Source organism: Podarcis liolepis (assembly GCF_965112155.1).
Source record: "Podarcis liolepis genome assembly, chromosome: 5".
NCBI lineage: Eukaryota > Metazoa > Chordata > Lepidosauria > Squamata > Lacertidae > Podarcis > Podarcis liolepis.
In genome coordinates this window covers 2686324-2702941 of record NC_139556.1, presented here as the reverse complement: position 1 = coordinate 2702941, position 16618 = coordinate 2686324, and the positions used below count along the sequence as shown (strand labels likewise).

The 16618-nt window shown below is 42.7% G+C and overlaps 1 protein-coding gene across 4 annotated transcripts in view; it reads left to right on the top strand.

Annotated features, from left to right (window-relative positions):
- Positions 1-16110, top strand: part of LOC310707033 (uncharacterized protein) — a 182451-nt gene extending 166341 nt beyond the window's left edge. For 3 of the 4 annotated variants that reach the window (XR_014526269.1, XR_014526270.1, XR_014526271.1), the window contains exons 5-6: positions 10953-11167; positions 12073-13756. The gene's annotated coding sequence lies outside the window, so the exon portion shown is untranslated. Of the gene's footprint in view, positions 1-10952; positions 11168-12072; positions 13757-14701 lie in introns of those variants that run through there. The other variant, XR_014526268.1, reaches the window with a different exon arrangement.
- Positions 16111-16618: the final 508 nt, after the last annotated feature.

The following is a 16618-nucleotide window of genomic DNA, read 5'->3' as shown; positions in this document are numbered from 1 at the left end:
ACTCACCATGAACTCATTCTCTTAGGTATCAAAACTGAGTTAGAATCGTAGAGTTGGAAGCCCTGATGGGTGATAATGTGGCCTAGTAGCCCCATAAGGCCTTGTGTGAGACCTTGCATGAGCACTTTCAGGGGCCTACTAGCATCAACTGACTCAAACTTTGGGCAGCTCGTCTAGCCACTGAACACTTCTTCCATAGCATGTGTCTGTCTCACATCCTAATCTGAATGGACAACACAGGTGCTCACTCCTGTATCAACAGGGAAGGCAGGACCAAATCAGCAGATCTACAACAGGAATCTACGTTATTCCTACTCTGGGTGGAGAACCACCTCAGTGGAACACATATCTAGGAGGTCCAATACACACGCTGACTGGTTGAGCCGCACCACACTGTACCCAGGGGAATGGACACTACACAAGGCAGCATTTTGACATTTTCAGCGAGCCCCAGGTCCATTCGACATAGACATTAATCACAGTGCATCTGAGGGCGGGATTAGCTTTCAGATGCATTGTTTCTAGTTGTTTCTAGTTGCCTTGAGAAAAGGGTTTAGAAAAATGTTAAGCTGAGAGGATGAAATTATTATTTAAAATGGCATTGGCAAAAGTGCAGTCAAGGCAGATAGGATTTTTCTCGAGTGGGGATGGAAATTACTAACAATATTAGTTTTAGTTGACAGACAAGGTTGTAAAGACATAGACTGGGAAGTCCAACCTCTGCCACCCTCACCCAGCCCCCTTTCTTGGTCCATCCCAAGTTCTGGCACCCAGACAAGTACTTGCAACTGAAGAGTTGGGCACATAAAGACATGAGGTTCATGCAACATCTGTATAGCAGGGGCTGACCTATATAACTCCAGACAAACTTGAAGCTCAGCTTTGACCCCTGCCTGTAACATGCTTTCAGAAGGCTCAGATTTTGTCCTTTGTGCAATACATTTACTGAACAGAGAGTCCTCCGTGATTGTTAACGCTTTTTGACGGTCTACCTTTCTCTCAGAGAATGAGAAGGATTATCTCCACAATCTGTCAAATGCCTTTAAATATGGAGTACCGGATGGGGGAGAGGCAACTAGTTGAGTTGCAACTAGAGACAAAATATGACATAGAACAGAAGTCGAACAGAGAGTTTATATCCCACCCATCTTTTTTTGCAGTTGTCAAATATGAAATCTCAAAACTTGCCAACTATCAAAATAGCAACTATCATTTGCCTTCTATATGACAAACTACACTAAATAATTTTGGGCTTGTGCTGCCAAATAATAATACTTTCCCATGTCTAAAAGTCTGTTGAAACCATTTTTAATATTTCTTAATTTTTGTAATGTGATTTCCATAGATTATATTAATCCTCTAAATAGAAAATCCTGTAGGATTATCTGTGTTTAGGCCATTTTTCTAGGGTTTCAATTATAAGTGTTACATCTGGTTCCCAAACCTTATTTTTGTTTTAAACAGGATATGAGATTTGCTGGGTATCAACACATTTCTTTGAGAAAAAATTGTTTTAACAGTTACAGTCTCACCTGTGATTGGAAAATTATGGGGTATGCATATTTTTATATACATATATTTCTTTAAAATGTTTATATCTAGAATATTTTATATATTTATATTTATAAAATATTTATATTTATAAAATATTTATATTTATCACAATGATCTCAGGGCAGAATACAATAAAATTACCTTTCCATGAATTTGTTCCAATAACCTAGTATATTGGCTAAATCTCTTCTTTTTTGTTATGCCAACTGAGTAATTCATCTCTACACAGTCAAAGGTCCTATAGATGTTTAGAACTATCTAGGTTTTTGAGTCTTCCTGTAATGATTTCTATTGTATTAGCAGTTCCCCAATGGAGTTTTGAGATTTGGCAGCGAAGGACAAGGCCAGCAAAAACAGGATAGATGTATTAGCTCAGTATTTGCTTTAAAAGGTCAACCAAAAGTGCTATAAATAATTTATAATAATGATTAAATAATGAAATTGGTCAGTGTGATTAAATTTTAGAAGAAGAAGAAGAAGAAGAGTTTGGATTTGATATCCCGCCTTTCACTCCCTTTAAGGAGTCTCAAAGCGGCTCACATTCTCCTTTCCCTTCCTCCCCCACAACAAACACTCTGTGAGGTGAGTGGGGCTGAGAGACTTCAAAGAAGTGTGACTGGCCCAAGGTCACCCAGCAGCTGCATGTGGAGGAGCAGAGACGCGAACCCGGTTCCCCAGATTATGAGACTACCGCTCTTAACCACTACACCACACTGGCTCTGGAAGAGAGGTCCTGGAAGGGTTTAGGGACGACTACAATTTTAGAACGTTGCCATGTTCAGGGCAAGGTAGATCTTCTAATGTGCCATGAAAAAGCCATGCCAGATAAGGAAAGGATTGAGATATTTCTAAATAAATGAGCTATGTAACCATCTGCATGGTTGTCTGCAGGTGAGGCACTCCTCATCCACCAAATCCTAAATTTACGTGGGGCTTACGTTCCAAGGCACTGTTCACATATGTGAAATTGTGTATAATTGAAGCATCCATTGACAAAGCCTGAAAACACCCTCTAAACCTCTGGAAAACTTAGAAAAGCTCTTTTAAAAACCAGCAGCCCTACCAGACAGGCAGTAATGGTGGCAATGGTGGCACTCAGTCTTCCTCATAATTGGAAGACGATTTGCAAGTGCAGTAGACCGGTACGGCAAAGTCTGGGTCAGATGCACTTGTGGGGCTGGTGGTGTCTTGCCACTGAACATGATGATGGGCAGATGGTACAGATGGTCAGGACATGCTTGGGGAGCCTCCTGGTCCACTGATACAGCTTCAACATGGTTGCGTCATCTGCATATCTGAGGTTGTTGATATTTCTTCCTGCAATCTTAATTCCGGTTTGGGATTCATCCAGCCCAGCCTTTCGCACGATGAATTTTGCATATAAGTTAAATAAGCAGGGAGACAATATACAGCCTTGTCGTACTCCTTTCCCAATTTTGAACCAATCAGTTGTTCCATATCCAGTTCTGACTGTAGCTTCTTGTCCCACATAGAGATTTCTCAGGAGACAGATGAGGTGATCAGGCACTCCCATTTCTTTTAGAACTTGCCATAGTTTGCTGTGGTCGACACAGTCAAAGGCTTTTGCATAGTCAATGAGGCAGAAGTAGATGTCTTTCTGGAACTCTCTAGCTTTCTCCATAATCCAGCGCATGTTTGCAATTTGGTCTCTGGTTCCTCTGCCGCTTCGAAATCCAGCTTGCACTTCTGGAAGTTCTCAGTCCACATACTGCTTAAGCCTGCCTTGTAGAATTTTAAGCATAACCTTGCTAGCGTGTGAGATGAGTGCAATTGTGAGGTAGTTGGAGCATTCTTTGGCACTGTCCTTCTTTGGGATTGGGATGTAGACTGATCTTCTCCAATCCTCTGGCCACTGCTGAGTTTTCCAAACTTGCTGGCATATTGAGTGTCTTTGTCCATGGAGTTGTCTTTGTCCATGGAGTTTTCTTGGCAGGGATACTGGAGTGGCTTGCCGGTTCCTCCTCCAGGTGGATCACCTTTGGTCAAAACTCTCCACTCTGACCTGCCCATCTTGGGTGCCCTGCTCGGCATGACTCATAGCTTCTCTGAGTTCTTCAAGCCCCTTCGCCAAGACATGAAGGGGATCATACAAGTAGCAGCACCCAATATTTCTGCCTCAAAAGAGACAGAAAGTACTCAGGTACAGGCAGCGCAGGGCATGAGAACATCCCAAATTAAAATAGTCAGACAGTACAGTACTGTCAGTGCTGTACAGCTTGAATGACGGGTGGGGGGGGGATAGATACAGGGAGCTACATACTGAAAGCAACTGCACTATCAGATGTGTTACTGGACTCCTACAAAAAGTTATGACTTCAGGCATGAAAGTACAGTTGCAAGATTATTTCACCATGCATAGCTTTCTAAATACTCTCCTTGGTGACTATGATCTACTGTTTTGAAAGGACCTGTATGTAACTGCATTTTATTTCCCCAGCCAGTCATATGAGGGGTACAGGTCATATTCATTACCAAAGTTTGCACCAAGAACAAAGACTTCAGTTGTCCTGTTGCTTGCAGATACCAGTCGGGCCTAGTTAATCTTTCTCTTCACTTTGCTGGATGGGTATTGTAGGTTTCCAAATGCTTGATGCAATTCCTTCTGATCTGTTTTTGAATGAAAGACTGGAGCAAATATGTCTTTTTATGCGGTTAGGCTGTAGACCCTGATGTAGTATTTGGAGGCGTGTTAGGGCTTCTCCAGACAACCTGCTTATTATGCATTCATCCTGAATTGCTTTTCAGATCGCTTATGGTGGTTTTTTTAAAATTTATGTACAACTTATATGCCAAAATGGCTTTGTCTTCCTTTGTGTTGTTCACTCATTCCACATTTTCCAGTGCATTCTCCCATCAGTTTCCTACCTGCAGAAAGCCATTTTTAATGCATTAGGGCAAGGCAGTGCTTTAATTAACTTTAATGGCACAAGCCTTAATTTTCAGGATGTGCTTGAAGAATCTTATTTTTGAGGCACTCCTTTTAAAAATGTTTTTTATTAAAGATTTTGTGGGGTTACAGAAGTGCATATATCGTCTCCATTTTCAGATCATGAAGTTCTTTCAACAGTTCAGCTGTATTCAATGTGAGACTTGGAGGTTGTATACAGTATAAGGTTGGGGGGAAAGAGGGTTGGGAAGAGAGAGCAAAGGTGGGAGAGAAAGGGGGTAATAAACTTTTGTTCTTTTACATGGTACATGTGCGAGGTTTTTGTGTCAGTGTCACATGGGTCGGTTCTCTTTCTATTCATTTCTTTGTTTTCATTGGCATTGAGAGATTAGGATGCCCAGGGGATGGTTAGTTGTCTATAGTTGACTGCAGTGAGTTCTGTTTGCCGGTGGGGTGGGCTAGTTGGGTCAAGTTAGCCATATCAATTCATATGCTGTCAGTGGGTTCTTCTTGTTGTCCTGTTGGGCTGTGTGTGTAAGAAAGGGGAGCCACACCAGGGTGAAGTCATCCTCTCTCTTTTTTTTACTCCTGTGTTAGTTTCAGTTTGCTGGTTAGCTTTTCTACTAAGCTGTTTCCCATACTATTTGGTACCAGTGGTTCATGTTCACTCCTGTGTCTAGCTATGATGCTCCTGGCTGCTGGGAGTAGATGGGTTATAAGCTCTTTGTGGTGTGAGTGTGTGTTATTCTCTTGGAAAATATTCAATAGAGATAGTTCTGAGGTGGCTTCTAATACCTGTTTAGTTATTTTGCATACTTCTTACAGGACTGGTGTCCAAAAGGGTTGCATTTTGGGGCAATCCCACCACAAGTGGATGCATGTGCTTGTAGAGGCACAGCCTCTTCAGCATGTTTTTGATGTTCCTGAGTGTTATCAACGCCAACATATATGGTGTTAGGTTAGATAAGTTTCAAGGTGAGTTCCCTTCTTTTGGCTGAGATGGATATAAAGGGAGGTTTAGACCACAGTCATTGTTTTTTGATTGAGTTGAGGGGATTCTGGAGCAGCGCTTTTTATATTGTAGATACAGTCCCCTTGCCATGTCCCTCTGCTGTCAGCAGAAGGTTTTCAAGGGCCTAGTGGCTGCTGTTTTTACTGCTGGGTTGTTGAAGAAGGCATGCAGTTGACAGTGGGTTAGCCAGGACATTTGGTTGTCCCCTAGTTTGCCTTGTATTTATTGTGTTGGTATGGGTTTATTATTTTTTTAGAAGTCTGTGGCGATATAAACCTTTGGCTTGCCAAGTTTTCATCTGGAAGTTTGGGGCTTCATGATCGAATAGTGGGTGGTGGTCCAGGAGGGTTAATGGGGATGGGGTTGGAACAGTTTTCCACCTTTTTCCTTCCATGCTTTAAGCATGGTCTCTGTGAACCTTTTAGTGTTGTGTTAGAGGAGTTGGTATGGTGTGGTGAGGGTATTTTTGATTGTGTCTATCTCCCTGTTTCCTTTCGTCTTCTAGGATGTATGGGATTATGTGGCACATTTGGTTGGCAATGTAGTATAGTCCTCTATTGGGAATTCCCCTATCCTTCTTCTGAGGAGGGAAGGTGCAGGTATTTGGAGCTTATTCCTGGCAGTTTTTTCTGCCATTAGCAGAGTTGGGTTGGGTTGGGGAAATCCAAATTGAAAGGGTTTGGAATAGGTAGGTTAATTTTGGGATGGTGATCATTTTGATCATGGCTATTTAGTCTGAGGGGGTGAAGTGGGACTTCAGGTATTTATTAATTTCTTGCCACAGGAGATTGTAGTTGTGGAGATATAGTTTGTTGAGGTTTCTGGTTATTTGTACCCCTGAGTATCTGAATATGGTACAGCAGAGCTTTATTTTTATGATGTGGGTGAATTCTTTTTGGATATGAGGGAGGGTGTTGAAACATATAGCCTCAGATTTTGCAAAGTTCACCTGTGGGGCTGACACCATTGTGAAGAGTGATTGCTGTGGTTGTGAGGTCTGGTGTCATGACCATCACTTAGTTTATGGGTTTTGTCTTTTATTTCCACACCCTTGATATCTGGGGCTGCCCAGAGTCAGATTGCAAGGGGTTCCAGGGCCAGGATGAACAGGAAGGGGGGCAGTGAGCCTCTTTGTTTTGTGCCTCTTTGGATTGCTATGGTATTGGTGTCCATGTTGTTAATTCTGCATTTTGCTGAGGCTTGGGAGTAAATTTGTTTGAGGGTTTGTAGGCGGTTGGGGCCAAATGTCATGTTGGCTAATACTGCTATTAGTTATTTCCATTCCAGACAATCAAATGCTTTGAGGATGTCCAAGGACATAACTATCAGTGGGAGTTTGGTTGTTTTGCTAAGTTTAATCAGGTTCAGTAATTTCCTAATGGGGTCTTTTATGTTGCGGCCAGGGACAAAGCCAGCCTGGTCCGAGACTACTAATTTGTGTAGGAAAATTTTATGCAGTTAGCCAAGATTGATGTGAATATCTTGTAGTCTTGATTTATCAATGAGATTGGGCAGTATGATTCTACTTTGAGGCTATCTTTGACTGGTTTGGGGATTTTGAGGCACTCTTTGTGTGCTAGCAATATAATACAATATATTAGAAACTTGACAACCCCAGTATTTTGGAGATGAGACAAGCCATTTGATTGATCTTCTCAGCTACATACTCTTGAAATTTTGGTTCAAAAAAGAGCCCCCTCTGATCAAAGTTTTTAAAGTGTAGTATGGGGATAGCCAATGCAATGCCTTCCATAAGTTATTGGACTGCATCATCCCTGACTGTTATTGTCCATGCTGCCCAGGACTGATAGGAAGTTCCAGATGTAACAGATGCCGAGACCTTTGAAAACAACAGAATGGCTGAGGCAACCCAGTTAGAAGGGCAGGGTTGAAATAATAAAACTATTATTATTGCTTTATTATTATAGCTTCAAGGTACTGTAGTTAGCATTTAGAGTAGATCTTGGACAGCTCAGATTGCATGTTGATATGGTGTATAATCCAGCAGTTGTGTCCTGAACATGGATGGAAGGGAAAGCAGGTTTTAGTACACATAATCATGTATGGGAGCACATGGTTGTAGGCTAGAGAAACTTTTGATGGTGTTTTCAGATCTTTGCCTGCTACTCCAGTACACTGTGAGTCAGAGAGTGTGTGTGTGTACATGTGTATTCACGTGACTCAGGACAAGTTTAAACAGATTTCATGTCAAAACATTTTTTTGCTGATGTAGCACATTGGTGCATTGAGCAGCTAATTGCTGCTCATTTGTTTGTAAGATTGTTTTATGACACCTAGTGGTCATTGTGCTGGTATTTCTGACTGTTGTAATTATTACGGGACTAATATTCTAGACTAGAAGTTTTTACTCATAGTAGTTTTGTACTAGTTGGTTTCGTGCAGTTTATGGGCTAAGACTGAGCTAGGTGGGAAGTCCAGAGTTTGACTCCCCCTGCTAGGAACTCTCTAGCTGGCCCAAGGCAAGCTGCTTTAACTCTACTTCTGCCTCAACAACTGTGGCATAGGACTAATTATACTTGCTTGCTTTGCTTGAAATGTTCTATATTGACACTGCATTACTGTTATGCATACTACAAGTTTTCAAATGGCAGGAGTCCAGGAGGGAATTTCCAGAAAATCCTGACAATTTCAAATAAATGTAAAAGCCAAGTGAAAGTAAATGTCCTGTAGGCACCAGGTGAAGACGTTCCTCTTTAACCAGACATTTGGGTGATTATCATCTGATGCCCTTTTACATGTGTTGTGGAAGCGGGGGAATATTGGTTTTTGTTAAGTATTTTGTGCTTTGTATAATATAATTTTATGTTGTAAACTGCCCTGAGATCTACAGGTATAGGCCGGTATGCAAATGTAATAAATAATTATAACAATGATAATAATTCTCCTTTCCATCATCTACAAAAAAACAGACATATATACTGCCACAAGTGTGAACAGTGAAAGCAACTCTAAACATTTCTGTAATTTCCTGCTGGACATCATAGAATCTTAATTTTCTGACTATATTTATGCTGTAGGTGGGAAATGCACGAACATTTTACTGTTGTTTGTTTGTTTGTTTGTTTGTTTGTTTATATAGCATAGACAATGTACCGTATTTTTTGCTCTATAACACGCACTCGACCATAACACGCACATAGTTTTTAGAGGAGGAAAATCTGTAGGCATGCCACCCGTAGGCATTGCCTCCATAACACGCACAGACATTTCCCCTTACTTTTTAGGAGGAAAAAAGTGAGTGTTATGGTGCAAAAAATACGGTATATAGCACTTTACAGACAAAGTGAGACAGAGGCAGATACAGAGAGAACAGCCCATTCTAAGAAGTTTGCATCCTTTTTTTCTAAAACATATAAATGTTCATATAAAAACATGCACTCATTATCATTGTTACTAGAAGAGAGAAAGTTTCATAGAATCCTAGAATCTTAGAGTTGGATGGGCACCCAAGGGTGTCTTCTCCCCTGCAATGCAGCTAAGGCATCCATGACGTTTGGCATACAGTGATTGGGTATAAATAGTTGGAAAGAAAACTGCATAGATGGAAGACAGTATACACAACAGTAGCAGTTTTTCTTTTTCTATTTTCTATTTTCTATTTTCTATTTTCTATTTTCTATTTATGGGGTTTCCCCCTCTAAATTAAAATGGAGGAGGCTTTCCAGTTATGAGCAGAGCAGTCCTAATCCCTGGACTGCCTTGCGGGAGGGGATTGAGGCGCTGTACAGGCTCCAAATGTGCCCACTCAAAGTGCTGCCGAGCACAGGCCACCACGGGCTGCGTTCCCACTTCCTGTAGCCAGCAGCAGAGTAGGACCATGCCTCGGATGGAGCCAAAGCCCACTGATTCCCCACTGATTTCACTAGTCAGCTGGAACCAGCAGGGCTGTGGGTGCCACAGAGAATCCACCTCTCTAATACCAGCTGGGTGGATGCTTAAGAAATTGGAGTCACAATCAAAAACAAAGCAAAGGGTAACAGTTCAAAAAATGAACTTTAAGAAGCTGAAAAACATTATCCAAGAAGGCATGATTTTAAGGGGGGGGGAGTTTTGACTTGTGTAGCCGGAAATACTGGAAACTCTGAGCACTGGAGACCTTCTTTTGAAAGGCAGTTCAGGAAGATGAGGCAGGGTTGCTGGTGAGGAGGCTGTGCCCATATCTCCTGCAGGCCTCATAGAGCAGTATGTGGGACCTCAAGGCCAGGACCCTTCCTGAAGACCAAAGAGGGTCACGGCCTCTTTCTTGAAGCTGCTCTTGTTGATTCTGCATATTCACTATTAGTAACTGGGGGCGGGTACCCAATCCATCTTCATGGCTGTGTGCCACATCCCTGGTTAGCAAACCAGCAGCAGCGCTTGAGATTGGAGCTGGGATTGTCTTCTTCCCATCACCATCCTCTACTTTGCCAGTTGATTGGTGCCATCACCAGGACTATGTGCACACATCCCTCATCAAGACCACTGAAATTAAAGAGAAGTTAGTCACTTCTGTGGGGGCAGCTTCTGAACAGGAAATCCTGTAAAAAGTAGCGCAGTAAAGTGCACCTTCAGTTCTGAGTCGAGTTTCCATTTTTCCGTGCTTTTCTTAGCTGATCGTCGTAACGGTTCCCTTGCTACTTTCACTTATGTAAGATTAGAGCCCTCAGCAAAAGCATCATGAATAATTGACACTGAGAATAGCATGCTGTTGAGCGCCATGGCAGCAGCGATCTGCTTGCTTTCTGACACTTTGAAGCCTTTGTTTCACTCCATTAATGAAGGTTTAACTACATAAAAGCTTTATACTGTGAGTTAAAGACACACATACTCCATTTCATACCAACAGAATAGCTTTTTTAAAAAATGGAAATCACTGGAAAGCAGCATCCCTACTGCAGTTGAGTTGCAGTCCTGTCTCACAAATTGCTCTTTGCCAGGCTCTGTGCCTCCAGGTTGCTGGATCTCAGGCATTTGCACTAGGCCCAAACACCCAGGTTTTGCATCCCTTATTCCAGCTTGCTCAGTACTATGGTCCTGTTATATGTTACTTCTTACTACCAGGATGTTGTGTTATTTTAAAACTGCTGTGTGGTGAAAACCTGATAGATTTGGAAATAGCAACTTATATAATTAGCAACTTGAAGGCAGCAGTCCTTGCTAGGGGGCACTTCCCACTGTACAGAGTGTGGCTTTCTTATGAGTTTTATGCATTGGGCTAGATAAATAATTTAAATGGTTTCTCTAACTCTTTCGTAATCCTTGGCCCGGTTTCATTCATGGCCAACTGGATATCCAAAAGGTGTGTGGCTTCTACAAAATTGTCTGAAACCTTTTCTTAGTCCTCGCTCTGCTTGGCCCCTTGTTTTTCTTGTCAGGTAATGTACACAAAGCCTTTCTTTGAATTGTTATTTAAGGTGATTGTTTTTCTTCCTCAATACATTTCCCATCTCTCTCTCTTTCTTTCTCTTCTCCCCTGAGGTTTCTTATCCATCCCCAAAATTGGCTTGGTACCGCTTTCGGAACTCAGACCATCTGGTAGCCATCACAGCCTCCTGTTGAGATCATGGAAACTGGTTCCGCCATGCTGCTGCGGCCACTGCCCCCCTCAGCTGCACATGTCACATTTCAGCACCATGCGGCGGTGGGCAGAAAGCCCATTGGCACTAACACAGCAAACCCACGGAGGAGCACAGGTAAGAGGGTCCTGGAAAAATTATAAGTCCCCAATCCAGCCACAGTCAAGTACTTCTGGTTTCACAGAAATCATTTTCACTGATTTCAGTTCCAGAGCTGAGCATGTACTTTAACTCTCGCTCAGAGACATTTGTACATGCATACGCAGAGAGAGAGAAATTGGTGGGAATTAAAAGCTCTTATCTTCGGCTGGATTGCTCCCCATTTAAATCCTGTCCCATTTTATTTTGAAAAAATCTGCTTCAATAGACTGGATATAAGGAATTATTCCGTATGAGAAAAAGGATAGAGGGTCTTCTCTGTGGGCCTGGCTTTCAGACTGTAAACTCAACTAGCCTCTCTGAATCCTGTCTTGACCTCACAGAGCCGGACCAAAGCAGCCTGGCTCTACTTGTTCAGAACTATGAAAGGCCCCTTCTTACAGGCAAGGGAAGGTGGAAGAGATTGAAGACATCAGGGTTTGTATCAGACTTTAGTAGTCCCTCTGCCCCCAACACTGATTTGAAGATTTGCTATAACTCCTGCCACCCTTAGGCCCCACCCCACCCCAAACTGCTGCTACCAGTTGACTTCCCCTGGACATACTCACCCAAGTGTAGGGTGACACTGCTTGGGTCCCATCCACTGCAGGTAACCACTATGTTGTAAAGGTAAAGGACCCCTGACAGTTAAGTCCATTCGCAGACGACTCTGGGGTTGCAGCGCTCATCTCACTTTACAGGCTGAGGGAGCCGGCGTTTGTTCGCAGACAGCTTTCCGGGTCATGTGGCCAGCATGACTAAAGCCGCTTCTGGTGCAACGGAACACCGAAACCAGAGCAGCGCACGCAAAAACTGTTTACTTTCCTGCCGGAGCAGTACCTATTAATCTACTTGCACTTTTTTGCTTGCTTTCGAACTGCTAGGTTGACAGGAGCTGGGACTGAGCAACGGGAGCTCCCCCCGTCGCAGGGATTCGAACTGCCGACCACCTGATCGGCAAGCCCAAGAGCCACTCGTCTGGTGCCAGCTTACTTGGAGGAGTTTGTCAAGACGCATTTGGACAGGATACCTACCACATGATGGGTTCCCACTCCAGGTGGTTGTTGATGATGGTCAGGCAAATACCATTACCCTTGATCCCTTCTAAAATTAACCAAGATGACACTAGACTTACTTTTGCATATTACAGTGTAAGAGGTTTTAACATTGGCACTATAACTCATGAGATGCATGCATGTATGTATTTAATATGCCTGGTATAAGAAATTTAAATAGTAGCCATGGGAGGGCTGGGGAGGGAGAATTCAAACACACACACACACACACACACACACACACACTGGTGCAGCAGTCTTGATGGGGGAAGGAAATTCCCAATGCTGCTGCGCCCCCCCCTCTAGCAGGCTGGAAGCTGCCATTGGCTGGTGATTTTTTTAAAATGAAAGGTTGACAGCCCTGTTTATGGCCATATAATTATAATTTTTTATGAAGCTTCTGATCCTGGCAGTTGTTATCCTTTGGGGCTGTATATCTCTCCTACCTTAAAACTGTCATTTTTCCTATTACATAACAAAAATAACTGGCTTGGTGCCTTTTGAGGAGAGACTGTTGAGGTGTTTATTACCACCCGTCCCCCTCTCCCAAAGTGCAAGGGCGTTGTTCACTCAGCACTGAAACTGCTGGGAATGGAGGTGGGGGAAGAGTATCAGCTTTCCTACTTTGGAATAGATCTCTGATGGACTCCGTACATGCCGCTTTGGTTTATTAAGCAACATTTTAACCAGTTAAAATAAATTTACAAGCACTTATAAAATCCCAAAAGTAATTGGTTTTCACCCTTGAGCAAGAACATTTCATAACAGGCACATTAAGCATTAATGTAACCAAACCTTTTTATTGTTGACAACCACAGGACAATCATGTGTAAGACTAACAGTTTGTAGTTAATATTTATGATGGAGCTTATGACTCACCTGTGGAGCAATTAAGTGCTGCTCTTAAAGACTGAGGTTTGGGGGTTTTTTACCAAAAACAAAAAAAAAGTATTTTCTGCATGCCCATGTGAATCTCCTGCAACTTTAGTACATTCTTGCTTTAAACACTGATCTTTCTAAACATTGTACATTATTCTGCTGAACGGATAACAGACATGTTAATTATTGTTGAGTTTATTCTTCTAAAGACTGTTGTATGTCTGGGTCAGTCCGGGTAATATCAGTACATCAAAACAGCACATTAAACCCCAAATTATCAGATCAGCTGAGGTCAGCAGATGAGACATACACACACACCTGTGGGTGACAGTACACATTATCAAAAAATGTGAGAGTGGCAACCCCATGTCAAGACCCATGTATCCAACAATAACATGTTAACTGACTGGGTGTCCTTGAGACTTTCCCTGTCCTAACCCTGTGTCATTGGCGCCTGCCGGCAGTGGCAGTGAAATGCTCCACATAAAGTTTCTCAGGATACTAGTAAATCGTATTTCATGATTTCATATTGGGGTAGCCCGTACTCTATCTTGCAATGTTGTTGGACTCTTTCCATCATCCCTGTCCCTGGACCTGAAGGGATTTTGACTCCAGCAACATCTGGAGGGCATAAGCTCACAGGGTAACTTTGGGCCACCCACATTTTCACAATCTAACTGCTTCACATAATTGTTGTGGAGATAAAATGAGAGCTGAAAACTATGTACACCTTGAGCTTCCTGGAGGAAGAGGCGAATCTAAATGCAACAGATAAATACCATACACATCTGGGAATTAATGAATCATTAGAGCAATCACTGCATTGGTCATAAAGAAAGATAGGATCTCTTGACACCTTTTGTTTGATGAATTGTGTTGGCACAGTAGCATGCCTTGATGGTTGCGTTGAAGATGCCTTTATTAAGCAGTAGAGCACAAGCTTTGCATGCAGAAGGACCCAGATTCAGCCTGGGCTGTCTCCAGTTAAAAGACTGGCCTGAGATCTTCCAGAGCAGATGCCAAAATGGGAAGATAGAGGTAGACAAAATGGAGCTTTAATGTATGCATTCGTTTTGGCCCAGTATGGTTCTGGCATCTCTTTCAGATGCTGAACATAGTCTTTAAAGCTTGCTTCTGTATGAATTAGTAAAATAAATTCAGGGTGACTTGTGTGGGATGCCATCTCAGTTGGGGCATCACAGTGCTCAGAAAATTATCAGGCCCCCTGGCTGAGATATTATGAAGAATGGGCTTTGTGTAGCCTCCAGTAGGTGAACAACACCCACTGACCAAGCCTGGTGGTGCCTGGCCAGACCCCAACAGCTCCATGCCCTGTGCATAGAATGCAGGATATTAACCTGTGTTAGTCATACATACATACTTTAAGTTAAATGTCAGGTTATAAATGATAAAGATGGACTACCTGGATTACTAACAACAGTAAAAGCTGAAATATGATTGTTATAAATGTGGAATTTGTAGAATATTCCTAAAAGATTGTATTGTGTCTAAACTAGTAATGCACTGATTAGCAACACCATTAATTTTCCCCCCTCTAGAGATCTTTTTTGTCTTGCAGGTTACTATGATTCAACCCAGGGATTTGTTGGACCTCATCTGCATCAGAGTGAGACTGTCCTTTGGGGTGAGGTAGTAGGTTGTATAGTTTTAGGGTTATACCCTGCCTGTCAGATAACTATACAATCTACTGTCTTTCCTGAAGTGGCTGTGATAGCGGCACAGGACGTTCCATCACCGTATCAGGAAACAACATCTGTTACTGATGCATACTGAATGTATGGGATAGGAGAGCGGAACCTTAAAGTACACATTTTGGCTAACCAAACAGTATGGTCTTCTTTAAAATGTTTTGCAAAAAAAATAACTCTTGTGGAAGAGAGCATCTTTCTTTAGTACAGTAGTTCCATAGGAAGTTTGCACAGATCGCAATATCCTCCAAATGTAAATTACAGCACTACTTGGCCACTGAAGGTTTCCAGTTGAGACAGGAATAGACCCATTTGGCAGGTGGCAGTGAAGAAGAGGAGAGGGCCCATTTGGTTATTATCAGAAGGTGCTACAATGTGGCAGCAGAGGTAAAGTATGGACCAAGACCACATGGTAGGAAAACCCCACACAATAGACCTGGAGTGGTGACTCATGAGTGGAAGCAGAAGGCATTGCAAGGCTGCTGCTGCTAATGCTGAGGAGTGACTAGGAGGTGGGGAAAGGGCTGGTGGACATAGGAAGGAGAGCATGATGCCAGTGCCGTACTGCAACACCTGGAGAATGGCCAGCACCACTAGACCACCAGGTCTAGCCTAGTGGAATGAGCACCATCATCCCCTCTTTGGCTCTGTTGGATTTCTTGAGCAGCAACCCCTGGTTGTCACCCAGTGGAAATGGCGGCCTTGCCTTTCACTCCAAATACATTTATGCATCACCACATGCAAGACTCTCTCTCTTAACTGTGGAAGCAAAAGCCAAGAAGTAGCTATGTTCTATCAACGCCACCCAGTGCTCTGGCAGGATGAGGTAGTAGGTTGTGTGGTTTCAGGGTAGTGATTTTGCCCCAATCAGGAGATAACTATACAACCTACTGCCTTCCCTGAGGAGCAGCTCTGCAGCTTGCCCAGAAAACCCATTTCACTTTCAAGTAGACAATCCATGCAACAGCCCTCCCAAAGTATCTTGAGAACTGTATGATTATGCTGGGAATTCTGTCTTGGAGAACCACTACCCCCACCTAAAAATGCAGTTCCCAAGGACAATATGACTTTTAAGCCAGCTTCAATCTATGAAATGGGACAGTATAAATTAGAGAAGATGTTATGGTCATCTCCAGAGTAAACCTATATGTGAAAATAGTATTATTTGGGATTTTATATTTAGAGTTTATATAATTGTATGCCTGTCAATTAATTCATATTTTAGAAAAAGTTCTGATTTATCTCATAAGTTCAATAAAATGTTTTGGGCTGTAAAAAATTTGCCTTAAGTGTCAGTTGAGTGGAGTAAAATTGTTATGTTCTGAAGAGTAACACTTTGACCCTCCTATTCAGCATATTTGCAAGACCGCCACTCGGCTTACAAACAGCTACAGTGGGTGTCACTAAGTTGTCAGGCAAGGAATGTCCAGTGTGAGGATTTAACTCTTTACTGTCAAAAGTACACTTACAAGTTTGGAAATGGCATGTCTACCCGTCCTGCGTCTCTCAGCTCTCCATCGATGTGCACCCAATGATGCAGTTGCAGGAACAGAGAGACCCCGCTCCCAACCTCAGCTTATGTTTCTTCCCACCTGAGCTGTGCACAAGCTTCAGTCCTCTTTTGCTCCCTCTTACTGAGGTTGGAAAAATAAGGCTCCTCTCATTTAACCCTGTGAAGCAGCCCATGATGCCATCTCTTTCAATGCTGATGACCACAGGCAGCCACACTTTAAGCACAGGTGATTCAGGTCCTACCAGACCCTTGTGGTGTGTTTTCACAGGAAGCT